The following is a 15,996-nucleotide window of genomic DNA, read 5'->3' as shown; positions in this document are numbered from 1 at the left end:
ATTATCATCAACAAACCATTGTAATGATCTTTGATGGAGTCATTTGATGCCAGTTTTAATGGTTAGCATAGATGATTCAGTATTGTGAGTAGCAGTGTAACCAGCATTAAATAAATGGCATCAGGGCAAAAAAAATCATATCGTTTAGAGGAAAGGGATTTATCTTGAATAAAATTAATATAACACAACTACCACAAATGAATAGAAATTTAAGGAAGGCAGCAGAAAAAAAGTAAGAAAAAGCATAAAAGAAGACAAAATGATCTCAGGAGGAGGAGAAGGGAGATTTCTCCATTGTATCAGGAGAGAAAGCAAAGGATGATAGCAAGTATTTATTCAATTGGAGGTTTCATTGAAGGAAGTTACAGGACATCTTTTTTCCTGGCCTTCAGTTTTTCTCTGTGAATTAAAGATACAAGCACCTACTTCTAGATTGTGGGAAATGTTTAGCTTAGAGGTACCTGGTCTCCAAGGAGAATTCCAAATGTAAAATTTAGCTTTATAACTTAAGTGTTAACACAATGAATAATTCATTTATAAAATATATCCACTGGAAACTTGGCTGTCAGGGAATGTGTATGAATAAAAATTAATGTTTTAATGTTTATATCCTGATTTATATTAAAAATTAATGTTTATATCCTGAGGATATAAACAAGTGACTGTGTTGTATTTACTTATTATAATAAAACTCTAGGAAAAATAACTATTTCATCCTCAGTTAAGTTGATCAAATACCGAGATTCCATTATGAGCAGGGAACTTTGTGTATATAAGGACGAAGCATATTAATGACAGGTTCTGTCCTTAGGAAACATTATCTTGGAGGAATACAGACTATAAACATAATTTTATTGTAATGGCAACACTCTGTATATAATGGTATGAATAGATACACTGAGCCCAGAAAGGAGTGGCCACATCAGATCTTTCTAGTGAATGTTTTTTCTAATTGAGTCTTAGAAAGAGTTTCTTATATGAAAAAGTGTGGAATAAATGTGGCAGTCAAAGGGAAGTACATAGGAATATTGTGTAGCTATGTCTGTGTAACAGACCACCCAACTTAGCCCTTAAAATGTCAGCTCTTTATGGTCGCTCTCAATTATGTAGACCTCAATTCATTTTACTGACAATTTCCATTTGGAAATTTAGACTTGGCCTAGATTTCTGGTCCTTCTGTTCTTAACTGAACCACCACATGCATTTACAGAGTTCTGGGCAGCTCTGCCTCTGAGGAGGTGGCTAGCTTTTCATTGAGGGAAGGGGATGGTAGAGGAGACTCAGCCTCATGTTTGTCAACATTAGGGGACTATCCCAAATTTGTTCACATAAAAGCTTGGCAAGAATTTAAGAGGGATGATGGAATCCAAGCCTATTCAAGCCTAGGCTTGGTATAATGCCTTTCACATGTTGACCAAAGTATTGGCTACAGGCAGTCATGAGGCCAGTCTAGATTTGAAGATAACAATAGATCTACCTCTTAATCAAAGGAACTGCAAAGTCTCATTAAAACGTGGCATGCATTCAGGGAAAGGTGGGAACATGTGGCATGTATTTATTTATTTATCCATTTGTTTATTTAATGCATTTAACCACAACACATGAAGTTTCTAAGCATAAGATAATTTTGTATACAATTAATTAACTTTACTAATACAACCGAACTTTTATTACAAACGAAAACTTTAAGTAGAATATAAAGTAGGAAATTAGAAAAGATGAAGCTGGAGAGGAAACAATCCTGAAAAAGAAGGGTTAGCTTAACAAGAGGTGACACTTTATGTAGATTATAGTATTTCCCAGCAAATTCAGACATGCAGAAATCTCCCGCGGAATAAGCTAGATACACACACACACACACACACACACACACACTCAATTATTTGCTCAAAGACAAAAGGGAAAAACAACTTCATACTTTACCCGCTACTCTTAGAGATTTCCAAGATAAATTAATACACCATATCAATATACTGAAGGTGCCAAAGAGTCCTGCAAGAAAAAGAGAAATCTTTATTTTCATAAGAGTTATGCTTATTAAAACAAAGACTATTTTTTTCCTGTTCACCAAATACTGATATTGAAAGGTGAATAATGCTTTTGAGGGGAAAGTAAAATATTTTAATCAGATTGTTACAGGTAAAAGTTTTACTTTAGACAGATTACCCTGGCAGTGGGCTTGATGAAAAATAATTTTAAAAAATGATTAAAACCAGCAAGATGAAAAATAGATGACTATTGTGATTACCTAAAAGAGAAAAAAAACTCACAAATTTCCAATCTCTGACATTGATTGCAAGAATGAAGAAAGGACAAACAGATTTTAATAAAACATAACTTAGTCATAGATTGGATGTGGGGAGTGAGAAAGAATAGAAGTTTGAATGACAATCAAGCTTCTAGATTGAGAGATTAATGTTATCACTAAGATAAGGAACAGGAATACCTTTGATTTTGTTTGTCCACTAAACATGTGTTTTTACCCACTCTCAGACTCAAGATGAAATATGAAAGGAGATTTAGATTCTGCCCAACTAGAACTCATATTCAAACTAAAAGTAGAAACTAATCAAAGAATTTGTCTTTTGGGAGCAAGAATAAGAATGAGGTAGGTATGGTGAGAAAGAGAATTTCTTATAATATTTATCTTATAATTTTTAGTTTCTTTCCTACACAAGTATTAATATGATTTTTTTTTTTTTTTTTTGAAATGGAGCCTCACTCCATTGCCCAGACTGGAGTGCAGTGGCGCAATCTCAGCTCACTGCAACCTCCGCCTCCTGGGTACAAGTGATTCTCCTGCCTCAGCCTCCTGAGTAGCTGGGACTACAGTCACCCACCACTACACCCAGCTAATTTTGTATTTTTAGTAGAGCTGGAGTTTCACCACGTTGACCAGGCTCGTCTTGAACTCCTGACCTAGTGATTCTCCCGCCTCGGCCTCCTGAAAATTTTAATGTAAAATAAAAGAACAAGAAAAGACTTTCTGCTTCATTCAACTGTGACTTTATTTAACATCATTGTAATTAAATACATATTAAATTTTTATACAATAAATAAGAAACACATTAGCTAGAAGCAAGTTTGCTTATGTCTGAAAATTATTTTAAAACATGTCCAGGTTTACATAGGAATCTATAGCCAAAGCAATTTTTGTGGCACATACTTTAGGATAGATTTGAAGATGTGTGGCCAAGTAAAGCATAAATACTATATGGGAGAAAGTGGATATGCTGTTTTATGACCTGAACCTGAGAAAACAAATTATGGAGGGAAAAAAAAAAAACCTTGAAATTTATTGACATAATCCACATTTTCCAAGAGTTTGCATCGTTGATATTTCACATTTCAAAGACTAAATGCAAAATGTTTTCTAATGTATAAAATTCATTTAACTGATATAAATTTTTTCATATTAATATCTGTGCAAAAAGGCAGTACACATTATTTTATTTGTAGGGAGATCTTCTCTGTTCATTTTCAGGTAATAATGTCAATAATGCCCTAATACCAGGGTTTTGTATTATTTTATATACCAAGATCAATATCAATACAAAGGATCTTGATATTATTGACTGATTGGTTTAATAGTTTCTAAAAATACATATATCCAGAAATGCACCATATTGCATACACTATACACATTCGTGTGCAGGTCCACATATAGGCATATGTTAATTAGATACAATAACCAGAAACTACTTGCTTGAAGGCAAAAATTTTTATGTCATCCGTTTCTTAAAACAGTTTTCTGATACAACTTTGGCATTCACTGACAACCCAGAGTTATTCTTTTTTACACAACTGACTAACAAAATGGTTTCAAGTTTATTTAATATATTACTGACAGTAATTCAGAGACTCCTGGGATAAAGCAAATGGAATTCAGTGCAAAAGAATAATATGGTAGATTATTAGCTTATAAGTAACAAAAATCAGGACATATGCCTCTGCATTTAAAAAAAAAAATCAGTTCAATGTCTAATCACGAGGCAATGACATTGCTGGTTTCCATAGCAACCAAGTCCTGAGTATTCTTCATTCATCTCTTTTCTACCAGAATCCACCTGATTATGGTAAAGAGAAAGTCAGTGTCATATCAATGAAAACTCTAATATTTATAGATCCAAATACATTTTTTCTGTCCAGGGCGACTAAGTAAAGATGCTAAAATCCAGCATTGGCTTGAAGAAGAAAAGTGAGAAGAACTGAAGCTTTCTTGAATTTTACTTATGTATACAGCATTTATTATTTGAGCATTCGAGAGAGATGTCTTTTTGCATCTACTTTGACAGGCTCAGCTCTTTGGAGAGTTTATTTTATCTCCCCTAGTCAGAAGTTGATTTCCGTGGCACTTCTGCCTCAAACTTAAAAGTCAAAATACAAAAGAACTAGCACACTTATTCTCATCTAGCAAAGATAAGATTTATTCTGTGTGGTGTAAAAACACCTGACAAACTATCTACTTGATACTGAACTTTCAAAATACTTTCATACCACATTTTTGAACGGGAAAATATGTTAACATAATTGACTATGAGTTGCGTTTCCTGTGATTATGTATAAAGATATATACATTTTAGTTACAGCTATATTACATAATTTGACAACACTGCCGTTTTGATTGATGCATTGATGGATTTTTTTTATCACAAGTTACAAAATAATTATTTTATTTTAGAAGCACAATTCCAATCTCTCTAGCTTCGTCATATACTAGTTACACAGTTCAAATGTGTGGTTTTGATGTACTTATCTTGTACAGTGTATCACATTCTGTGCATATTCTATTTCACTGGTGTATTTCCATAGGACTCTGTACAGTATTTTGCATAACCATTTAAATAATTCTTTTCTCTGGTTGTTGATCTAATATCTATAATCCTCAGAATTCTCCAGGTTTCATGCAGGAAACAAGTCTCCTGTTTTATGCTGGATCTAAGCACTCAACATAGAGGCTGGCACACAAGAGAGGTCAATACATTTTAATGAATGAAAGGATGAATAATGAGCCAAAAATTTACTGTTTATATTACTTATTAATTATATAACCAAATTCCAATGGCTCTGTTATCATTATTGCCTTTAGATTTACAGTGCATAAGCATTGCATTTTGTGTAAAGTCATAGGCAAGTGGGTAAACACAGCTAAATAAAAGTATCCATCATGTCCATGACTTGCTACTGTTTATAGATATGACACAATACATAATATATGGGCGAACTGACTGGATGGAAGAAAAAATGTAAATTTATCTTGAAATTAACATTTTTAGCAAAGAAGGGAGAGAACCAATAAACCAAAGTAAGAGACTAATAGAGATCAAAAGTAAACAGCATGTTTTCTTCCAGTTTTCTCCCATGAAGGCTAGAAGTTTTAAGTAGAGTTCATAATCAACTTTGCATCAAGCAATTAGCTGAATAGATATCATAGACAGGTGCTTTGTATGATGCTTAGAGATGATATTAGTCCATTTTCTCACTATTATTAAGATGCTACCTGAGCCTGGGTAAAAAGAAGTTTAATTGACTTACAGTTCCGCATGGCTGGGGAGGCCTCAGGTAACTTACAATCATGGTGGAAGACAAAGGGGAAGCAAGTACCTTCTTCAGAAGGTGACAGGAGAGAGACAGCAAGAGAGAAAGAAAGTGGCACACTTTAAAACCATCATCTCTCCTGAGAACTCACTCACTATTGCAAGAACAGCATGGGAGAAACTGCCACCATGATTCAATCACCTCCCACCAGGTCCCTCCCTTGACACGTGGATATTACAATTTGAGGTGAGATTTGGGTGGGGACACAGAGCCCAATCATATCAGAGACTATTTATTTATTCAGTATAAAGCATCAACTATGTAGCCAGCATTTTTCCAATTGCTTTGCTTCCAGCAGTAAACAAACAAATAAATTTTCCATTCTCAATATTACTTTTTAGCGGGATTAAATTCCATGAATCTTAAAACTTTTTAAAGGAAATATACAGAAGAATGAGACTAGTAGAGAAAAAATGGAATAGGAGATATTTTATAAAGGGTCATCAAAAAAGCATCACTAATAAGATACAATTTGAGCAGAGAGTGTTGGAACCGAACTGTCGATTCCCTCCTGGGCAGGGGTCGCCGCGAAGGATCACCGACACGAGATTCACAGCAGAGAGTTATTTATTACTAGCGCGCTAGGGTCCCAAGCTCTAAGTTGGCCCTGGGACCCCGACTGCTTGTTACAGGCTGTTTATATAGGCAAATACAAGTTCAAACACAGCTTAGGGCGCGAAATTCAAACAAAGCTTTAGGCGCGTGGTAATTGGGTCTGTCTATGGCCTGAGCAAGGTGTCTTATGCTAATTGGTTAGAGCAGGACCTTATGAGGTTTTTTTTTTCCTGGAGTTGTTGATTCCGGGAACTTCGAGGCAGGGTGGGACCCCCGGAATTGGCAGGGTGGGACCCCATGAGGTTGTTTCCCGGAATTGGCAGGGTGGGACCCTATCAGGGTGGGACCCTATTGAGGCAGGGTGGGACCCTATCCAGAGCCACCTGGTGTTAATTTTTTCTATATGAGGCCTAGTTTCTAAGTTTTATGAGGCCTAGTTTCAAGAGCTCAGGAGGTAAAGCATTGAAATAGGCAGACATCTAAGGAAAAAACCCAGACAGAAAAAATAACAAACGCTGAGGTGAAAGTATGCTTAGCACATTCAAGAAATAGTGACAGAGTCCTAGAGCCTGTATGACTTGTACAGAGTGAGGCAAGGGGAGAATATTAGAATGTGAGATGACAGATATAATGGTGAATCTAATCATCAAGGCCTTATAGGTCGTGGTTGGAAATTCAGGTTTGACTCTGAGTGAGTGAGATGAAAGCTGTTGGTTGGTTTTGAACAGAGGAGTGATATGTTCTGATAGACAATTTAATAGGATAATTTTCCCTGCTCTCTGGAAAGTAGGCTTTCTGAGGGCAAAGGTGGAAGGGGGACCATCCAACAAGCTATTGCAATAATCCAGTGGAGAGATTATTATGTTTGGGCTAGGATGGTAGTAGACCAAAGGTGGAAATGCGTTAGACTCTGGACATATTTTAAAGATAAAATGAAGAGTATTTGCTGATAGATTGGATGTGAGACGTGAGGGAAAAAGTAGAGACAAAAATAAGTCATGGTTCTAGGTCTAAAAAATGAAAGACGAAGTGTCCATTAACTCATGAGGAAAAAGTAGTAAGTGTGAGGGCCATAACACACATCTTAAATTCGTTTTCGTTACTGCTAAATTTGAGATGCTCATATATTTAAGTCAAAATGCCAAAAGAGTATTTTTCTATGTTTTATCAAATAATGAGAGGAACAAGGATAGAAGGGTGGAATTTGGAGTTTGAGTTTGGTTTTGGATATAGGATCCTGAATTCTGGGAAGTAAGGAAATGTTGATTTTTAAAAAGTTAAAACCACAGTGGCAAATAAAAAAGGTAGCCACAGCTATGCCACACTTCTTCACCCAACATAAATTGATGAAAGGCGGTCATAGGATGAAAATGTTCTGTCATGCAGTCATTTATCCAAGAACTGATTGTGGATTTACAAATCTATCATCCATTGTTTTTACTTTTCTTTCTTTTTTTATGGGGGATGACTGTTAATAATTCATGCATTCAGCATACATTCAGGTCCTAATTGCCTGATCATTACTCAACACTCTGAACCTCTGAATGCAGGCGATTTAACAAGACAGATCTATAAAGATTCTTACAAAACTTACAACTTTCTATTGGAGACTATAGACAAATAGTCATTATAAATGGTTGTACATTTTATGATAGGAAAAATAAAGTATTAGGAAAGGATCCGTAGCATCCATGTACTCCATCTAGGAAAAAAAATCTTCCAGAACAAGTAGCTCTTAAATTAAAACTTACCCTCTGATTCCCATATGATTTTAAAAACTTCTACTGTCTCTTTTTTTACCCCTTCCAAGCTTATCAAAATTTGAGAATGTAAGAAATCTTATTATCTAAATTAAATTTAAAAGAAATTACAAATGCATCTTTATTACTTTTTTTTACTTGCAAACAAAATGTCGCCATTGTGTTATCTTGTTCAGTGAGAATTTTCTTACGTTGTTATGGACTGAATGTTTGTGATCTCTTCCCCAATTGCATATGTTGAAACTCTGCCCTTCAATGTGATGGTAATAGGATGTGGGGCCTACAGGAAGTAAAAAGTAGCTTTATTGTTGATATGGAAAATTAGTTTTAGGTGTCTGGATAGGAGATTAAACCAGCCACAACGTTCCCATAAACTCAAACCTAATCTGGAGCAAGACCCTAACTCTCTTCAATTCTGTGAGTTCCAGAGAGGTGAGAAAGCTTCAGAAGCACGGTTGGAAGCTAGCAGAGACAAGTTCTTAAATTTTTTTTTTTTTTTTTTTTGAGACGGAGTCTCGCTTTGTCACCCAGGCTGGAGTGCAGTGGCCGGATCTCAGCTCACTGCAAGCTCCGCCTCCCGGGTTTACGCCATTCTCCTGCCTCAGCCTCCCGAGTAGCTGGGACTACAGGCGCCCGCCACCTCGCCCGGCTAGTTTTTTTTTTTGTATTTTTTAGTAGAGACGGGGTTTCACCATATTAGCCAGGATGGTCTCGATCTCCTGACCTCGTGATCCGCCCGTCTCGGCCTCCCAAAGTGCTGGGATTACAGGCTTGAGCCACCGCGCCCGGCCTCAGGTTCTTAAATTTTAAGAAAATAATGATTTCTATAACATAAAGTATAAGATGAATTAGCAAATGCTGGTATCGAAGCTCTACAGCAAGTTATCCAGGCAATCTAGCTAAGATCTTTGATGATGGCAACTACACTAAACAACAGATATTTAATGTGGACAAAACAGCCTCTACAGGAAGAAGACGCCATCTGGACTTTCTAGCTAAAGAAGGTAAGTCCATGCCTGGATTTAATGCTTAAAAAAACAAGCTGACTCTTTAGTTAGGGGCTAATTCAGCTAATGCTCATTTACCATTCTGAAAAATCCTAGGGCCCTTAGGAATTATGCTAAAATATACTCTGCCTGTGTTTATTAAATAGAACAAAGCCTGATGGCAGTACATTCGTTTACAACATGATTTACTAATTATTTTAAGCCCATTGTTGAGGCCTACTGCTCAGAAAAAAATTTTCCTTTCAAAATATTACTGCTCACTGACAATGTACCTGGTCACTCAAAAACTCTGATGGAGATGTACAAGGAGATTAATTTTGTTTTCATGTCTACTAATAAAACCTCCATTCTACAGCCCATGGATTAAGAAACAATGTCAGATTTCAAGTCTTTAAGTATAAAACTGTTTACAACTTAATTTTTTAAAATTCTTTTAACTTTTATTTTAAGTTCGGGGATATAAGTACAGATTTGTGACATACGTAAACTTATGTCATAGGAGTTTGCTGTACAGATTATTTCATCACCCAGGTATTAAGCCTAGTACCCATTAGTTATTTTTCCTGATCCTCTTCCACCTCCCAGCTTCCACCCTCTGAAGGACCCCAGTGTGTGTTGTTCCCCTCTATGTGTCCATGTGTTCTCATCATTTAGCTCCCACTTATAAATAAAAACATGCGGTATTTGGTTTTTCGTTCCTTTGTTAGTTTGCTAAGGATAATGGTTTCCAGCTCCATCCATGTCCCTGCAAAGGACATGATCTCATTCTTTTTTATGGCTATGTAGTATTCCACGGTGTATATGTCTTATTATTTAAAGAACACATTTTGTAACGCTATAGCTGCCATAGACAGTGATTCTTTTAATGAATGTGAGCAAAGTAAATTTAAAGCCTTCTGGAAAAAATTCACCATTCTAGGTGTTATTAATAACATTCATGATTCATGAAAGGAGGTCCAAATATCAACATTAATAGGAATTTGGAAGAAGTTGATTCCAAACCTCATGAATGACTTTGAAGAGTTCAAGACTTTAGAGGAGGAAACGACTGCAGATGTGGTAAAAATAGCATGAGAACTAGAATTAAACGTAGAAGCTGGGCTGGCACAGTTGCTCATGCCTGTAATCCCAGCACTTTGGGAGATGGAGATGGGCAGATCACTTGAGGTCAGGAGTTCAAGACTAGCCTGGGCAACATAGCAAGACAAAAAATATAAAAATTATCCACACGTGGTGGCACACGTAATTCCATCTACTCAGGGGGACTGAGGTGGGAGAATCACTTGAACCCGGGAGGCAGAGGTTGCAGTGACCAGAGATTGCACCATTGCATTCCAGCCTGGGCAAATAAGTTTGGCATGATGTTGAGGCATCTTAAGTAACAGTGAATATTGATCACATCAATACATTTTAACGTCAATACATTTTAAAAATATTTCCACCAGTAGCAATGTGAAAGATGAACTAAGAATGGAGAAGGAGATGTAATCAGGAGCTGAAAGCCCGGAATGGAGAGATCAATAGGAAGGTCGATATAGTAATTCCAGCAAGAAATCATATAATCTTAACCAAAGCAATGGCATTGGAGAAGGAAAACTAAAAAGATCAGAAATATTTAAAAAGGAGAATACAAAAAAAAAAGGGTTACTACAATGAAATAAATATAGGAAATAAGCCAGGAAAAGTAAAAGCCACATGACTTGTCAAGTCATAAAATCAACTTACCAGATTTCAAAGTTGTGTCTAATAATATGAAGTACAATTTGAATGTGTCCTTTTTTTTCCCCTATTTTTTTATCCAGCTAAATCTCATTCACAATTTGGCTCTTAGTGCAAACATTACATCTAAATGGAAGTTTTGTTTAAATGCAATGGCTTATGTTAGGTCCACATTTGTTTGTTTCCATATTACCTTTCTCCAACTATAATCATAGTATTATATATATTTTTCAATTTTATTGTTCTTCACTGGAATATAAGTTCCATGAATAAAGGGTCTTTGTCTATATCAGTTCACTTAGATCCCCTAGTTGCTAACATGGCAATTTAAGCAGTATAATCACGATAAATATTTATAAAAGAAATAACTAATAAACTAAGAAATTAGAAAAAAAAAAATCCTGAATATTGTAGATGTATAAATACTATAAATTATGCTTTTAAATGTAAGAGGCAAAATCTACATTTCCTGTGACTTAAATCTGAATAATAAATTCCTGCAATTTATACTTTGGGGGCAATCCTAAAAGGACATTTTGGACGGCTATGCCCATGATATATGTGATTTCTTTAATCATGTCTCCCCTGTGAGTTATATTACTTGCCTTAAAGAGTGTGGGGGCAGCCATTTTGCTTCTCAGAGCAGTCAAGTGTTAGTTTTGATATGTAGCTTAGTCCTTAGCTATCTTTAAGATCATTTTTCTTCACATATGCAGCTATAACCTTTGAGAATTTCGAGTGTTTCTAATCTAATATTCCTTGAATTAGAGAGCTGAGAGCTGAATGAGAAGTATTCAAGGAGAAAGATGCTTACCATAATATGATTCTTAGTTGAAAAATTCATTCATCCATAGCTTTAAAAGACCCAAGACACTGACCTTCAGGTCAGGGGAGCAAGTCACATTTTATTGAGAAGGACGATTTGAGCCTATAAAAATGTCCTGTAGTTTTATCATTTCTCTTTAAAGAAATAATAGCTTTAAAACGTAGTAACTGTGGACCCAAAGGAAATTTTTTTTTTTTGGATCATTTTACCATAACATTTTTTAAAAGGCCCAGAGAGTAATGGAAAGTAGATAACCCCCTCCTCCCCATATCTGTCTATTGAATAGACAGGCAAAACTGCCTCCTTCTTTATGTAGCAAATCATTATAAGTCTGATCAGCTTTCACTGGTATAATTGCTAAGAAATATGGTCTATTTCTTTCTTTGTAGCTTTGAAGCCACAAAGGAATTTATTTCTTGATCAATTTTAACTATGCTAATAAGACAAAATAAGCAAAGTAACAAGGTTATAAATTTATTTTGAAAGTGTTAAGTAAGATATCCAGATATTTAGATATTTAAAAGCACCTGGATTAAAAACAAACAAAAAACATTACGTGTGTTATTTTCATGGGAATGTACAGAATTTGCATTTGAAAGACATGGCCCTAATCCTGATTTTGTTTGTTCCTGGCTGTTAAGTGGGTAAAATAAAATCAGTCCCACTTTTTTACTTTGTATAATAAGAGAAATTTATTTGTTGTGTCTAGTCAATCAATTTCTTAGTCATAAGAAACGAAACCTATTCTAGTTTGTTAACAAAAAAAGAAAAATATTGAAGGATATTATGTAATATACGTTATCACCATGAAGTCATGAGAATTATAGAGCCTCACTAGCTGGGAGTAATACCCCATTGCCACTACAGGAGCATCATTGCTATTGAGAACCAAATGGCACCATTTCTGTCTCTGCCACTGCTGTGTCTAAAACAGGTGTGTCAGCTGGGCAGTGGTTCATGGCTGTAATCCCAGCACTTTGGGAAGCTAAGGTGAGAGGACGGCTTAAGCCCAGGAGTTCAAGACCAGCCAGGGTAACATAGCGAGATTCAGTCTCTACAAAATAATACTTTTTTAAAACGGAAAAAGAAGGGTCTCTGCCACTTTTACCAGAATGAGCTCCACTGTTGCTTCTGCCTCAAAATCTCACTCACTCACGAGATTAAAGAAGCCAGTTCACACACCTATGAACTACATAAAGTAATTTTCTGGCCTATGCTTTGGGAAGGCATGGACTCAGGTGGCTATTTCTACAAATATATAAAGGGTGTTAGAAAGTTTTGGTGGCTACAAAACGCAAAGTCAAGCTTCACCGTACACCTTTAGTCCTAAAATTATGGGTATCTATTAATACATAAGGGATGTAATTTACATGTAATTAAAATTTTCACTTTGAATGGAGCTATTTTGACATCATAGAAATGCAATTTTGATCAACTACACTAGCTAGGACTTGGACATATAAAGAGGTTTTTGTGCTACCCAATACATTTTGCTACCTCAAGTTATGACAGTGCCAATGCACTCAATTGAATGGAAAAGCTGTCCACCAGTTCTTCTGTCAAATGCTTCCTCCAGCCAATTTAAGTAAAAGACAAAGGCAGATAGTTATCTATTAAATGATAAAGACGTAATTTTAATTAGACTTAAAGCTAGGAGTAAAAAATTTTGATAAATATCCACAACCCCAGAGCTGCATAAAGAATCACAAAATAAAATTCCTTTTTAGATTTTGATAGTTTCTAGTTTGTTTTTTAATTTTTGCACATTTTTGCATGTCAGGTAATCTATAAACATTTTTGTTTTTTTAACTAGGATACTTTAATTAGTATAGTGAATAAAATGTAAAATGTAAAATTATGAGATTAATTTGAGTCTAGTTGGTAAAATTAGATTTTTTGCTATTCTATGGAAATATTTACAATTGTTCTAAAATTACAAAGTAAATTTTATTTAGAATTTTCCGGTGCATATCAGCTGCATTTTTGCTAGAGTTGTGTGTTGCTCAGTTGGTATCAATTTGGGTCCTTGTGGGTGCCCAGCTGTTCTTCTCTTGTTGTACATCTTGCAGAGTGTATCTGAGCATGGAACTTCTTTGCAGCTAAGGTAAATCTCACGCTAGGACCAGTTCAAAGGTGTGTGCACTTCTTTCCCTCCTCTCTACATCACACCACTCTTATGCCTATACTTTTATTTTATATTAATTTCCAGAAATATTCCTGGCACAAAAATAAAGCCCATTAAGGCCTATATATGTAGTCTTTTAGTCAATTTAAAAATGTATCATTTTAAAGAATATCTAGCTCATAATTTAATATTACAGATTGAGTTTGCAAATAAACTTTAAAATTATTCATACACACACACACACACATATATATACATATATATTTCAGATAAAAGAAATAACTACATCATTGGTTATATTCATAATTTAAAAAAATTTTTTTAATGGAGATCAGGGTCTTGCTATGTTGTCCAACCTGGTCTCAAACTTCTGGCCTTAAGCAATCCTCCCACCTCAGCCTCCCAAAGTGCTGGTATTCCAGACATGAGCCACCCACACCTGACCTGTATTCATACTTTGCCATACTCCTTTTATGTATTTATATTGCAGGTAAATGAAATAATTGCATTGTTGGTCATATTCATACTTTATCATATTACTTTTATATATTTATATTTCAAATAAATTGAATAATTAAATCACTGGTCATATTCAATCTTTGTCTTACTTCTCATTTCAGCAACTATGCTGAATTCAATTGTCATTAAACATGAATCTTGGGTCCCAATTCTGACAGCCCCACCAAGATCATAAGAATAAGGAAGCTTAAGTAATGCTTAACTGACCGGGTGTGGTGGCTCACGCCTATAATCCCAGTACTCTGGGAGACTGAGGCAGGCAGATCATGAGGTCAGGAGATCAAGACCGTCCTGACTAACACAGTGAAATCCCGTCTCTACTAAAAATACAAAAAATTAGCCCGGCGTGGTGGCGGCGCCTGTAGTCCCAGCTACTCGGGAGGCTGAGGCAGGAGAATGGCGGGAACCCGGGAGGCGGAGCTTGCAGTGAGCGGAGATCACGCCACTGCACTCCAGCCTGGGCGACAGAGCGAGACTCCGTCTCAAAAAAAAAAAAAAAAGTAATGCTTAACCAAATAGGCAAACAAACAGAAACAGTATCTACTGTGTAATTTCTTTAGATATCCTTTCTTTATTTAATTGTTGCCTTCTTTCTTTTTCTTTTTCTTTATCTCCTGACCTCAGGTGATAGCACCTCGGCCTCCTAAAATGCTGGGATAACAGGTGTGAGCCACTGCGCCCGGCTGCCTTCTTTATATCTTTGTAGTAATCAGTGAAAAATCTTTGGTTTTTTTTTTTTTTCAGGACGTGAGAGAGATTGTACCCTAGCAATGTAGTAAATTTTGAAGAGATTGGAGCCCTAAGAAAAGGGACAAAAGGAGGTAGGCCTGCAAAGGAGATGAAAACAGGTAGCGTCCTTGGATCTGTAAAGGAAATGGAATGAAAAGAAGTATTACAAGATATCATCCCGAGATATGGGAATGAAACCAGACAAAAACCAGCACACCAAGTTAGCTTTGTAAGAGGCTTAGTCTACTTTCAAATGTTTCCAAGCATGTAAAATTATTATTTTTATGAAATCTCTTCAAAAAGTGCTTTTATACACAGTAAAAGGTGGCCAAATATGCCTGCAAAAATATACCGTTTTGGTATAAGAAATATTTTGAACTAAAGACATTTGAAAAACAACAGCTGCAAGAAGGACATTCTAATTTTCCTCATTGCTTCTTGAAAACAGATGAAATCTCCCATGTGGAAGATGCGCTTCCTGTATTAGGAGAACACATTCTTCAAGGGGAAGTCATAGTCAAGAGACTTCGGCACAATAAGACTTTGTTAACATGATTCCTCTTTTCCTTTATCCTCCCCACATAATTTAGTTACTTTTCAACAGTTACCTCTCTTTACTCCATATAATATAAAAGCTTTTGGGTTTTGCCACTTCTTTGGAACTTCATTTCCTTTTGAGTGATTCCATGTCATGTAAACTTGTATATTAAATGTGGATGTTTTTCTCCTCTTATCTATCTTACATGTCGATTTAATTCTCAGGCCTGGCCAAGAACTTTAAGAGAGTAAGTGTCAGTGTGTTATAGACTCAGTTGATGATTTTCCATTCCTTCCTTTAAGCATGCTAAGTTTAGCCTACACCTGCCTCCTTACATATTTTAAGTCTGGCTTGAAGGTTTCTCTGTACTTAGTGAACTGTAACTTAACTGGATGTATAAACAGATTGTAACTTTCTCTTGGGCCAATCACCATGTTTCACCTGATCAGAGGCTCAAATTGTGTTCAAACAAGGCAAAGGCTGAGCAGTAAGCAGTCTGGCTGTTTCTGTTTTGTGTATGTCAGTTTTCTTTTTCTATTCATAATTCTTCAACCATGTGGAAACCCTGGAGTCTTTTTGAACCTATTCTGGATAAGGGCCTGCTCAATTCTCCAATCATT

General features: G+C 35.8%; 1 long non-coding RNA gene across 1 annotated transcript in view; it reads right to left on the bottom strand.

The window, feature by feature from the left end:
* Window positions 1-1,922: 1,922 nt before the first annotated feature.
* The window catches only part of LOC126951018 (uncharacterized), a 29,331-nt gene continuing 15,257 nt past the window's right edge, over window positions 1,923-15,996 (bottom strand). Inside the window, exon 3 of the long non-coding RNA XR_007724338.1 lies at window positions 1,923-1,992. This is a non-coding gene — a long non-coding RNA (uncharacterized LOC126951018). The remainder of the gene's footprint in view (window positions 1,993-15,996) is intronic.

Source organism: Macaca thibetana, chromosome 3, assembly GCF_024542745.1.
Source record: "Macaca thibetana thibetana isolate TM-01 chromosome 3, ASM2454274v1, whole genome shotgun sequence".
Classification (NCBI taxonomy): domain Eukaryota; kingdom Metazoa; phylum Chordata; class Mammalia; order Primates; family Cercopithecidae; genus Macaca; species Macaca thibetana.
This window is presented reverse-complemented; position numbering and strand designations above follow the sequence as displayed.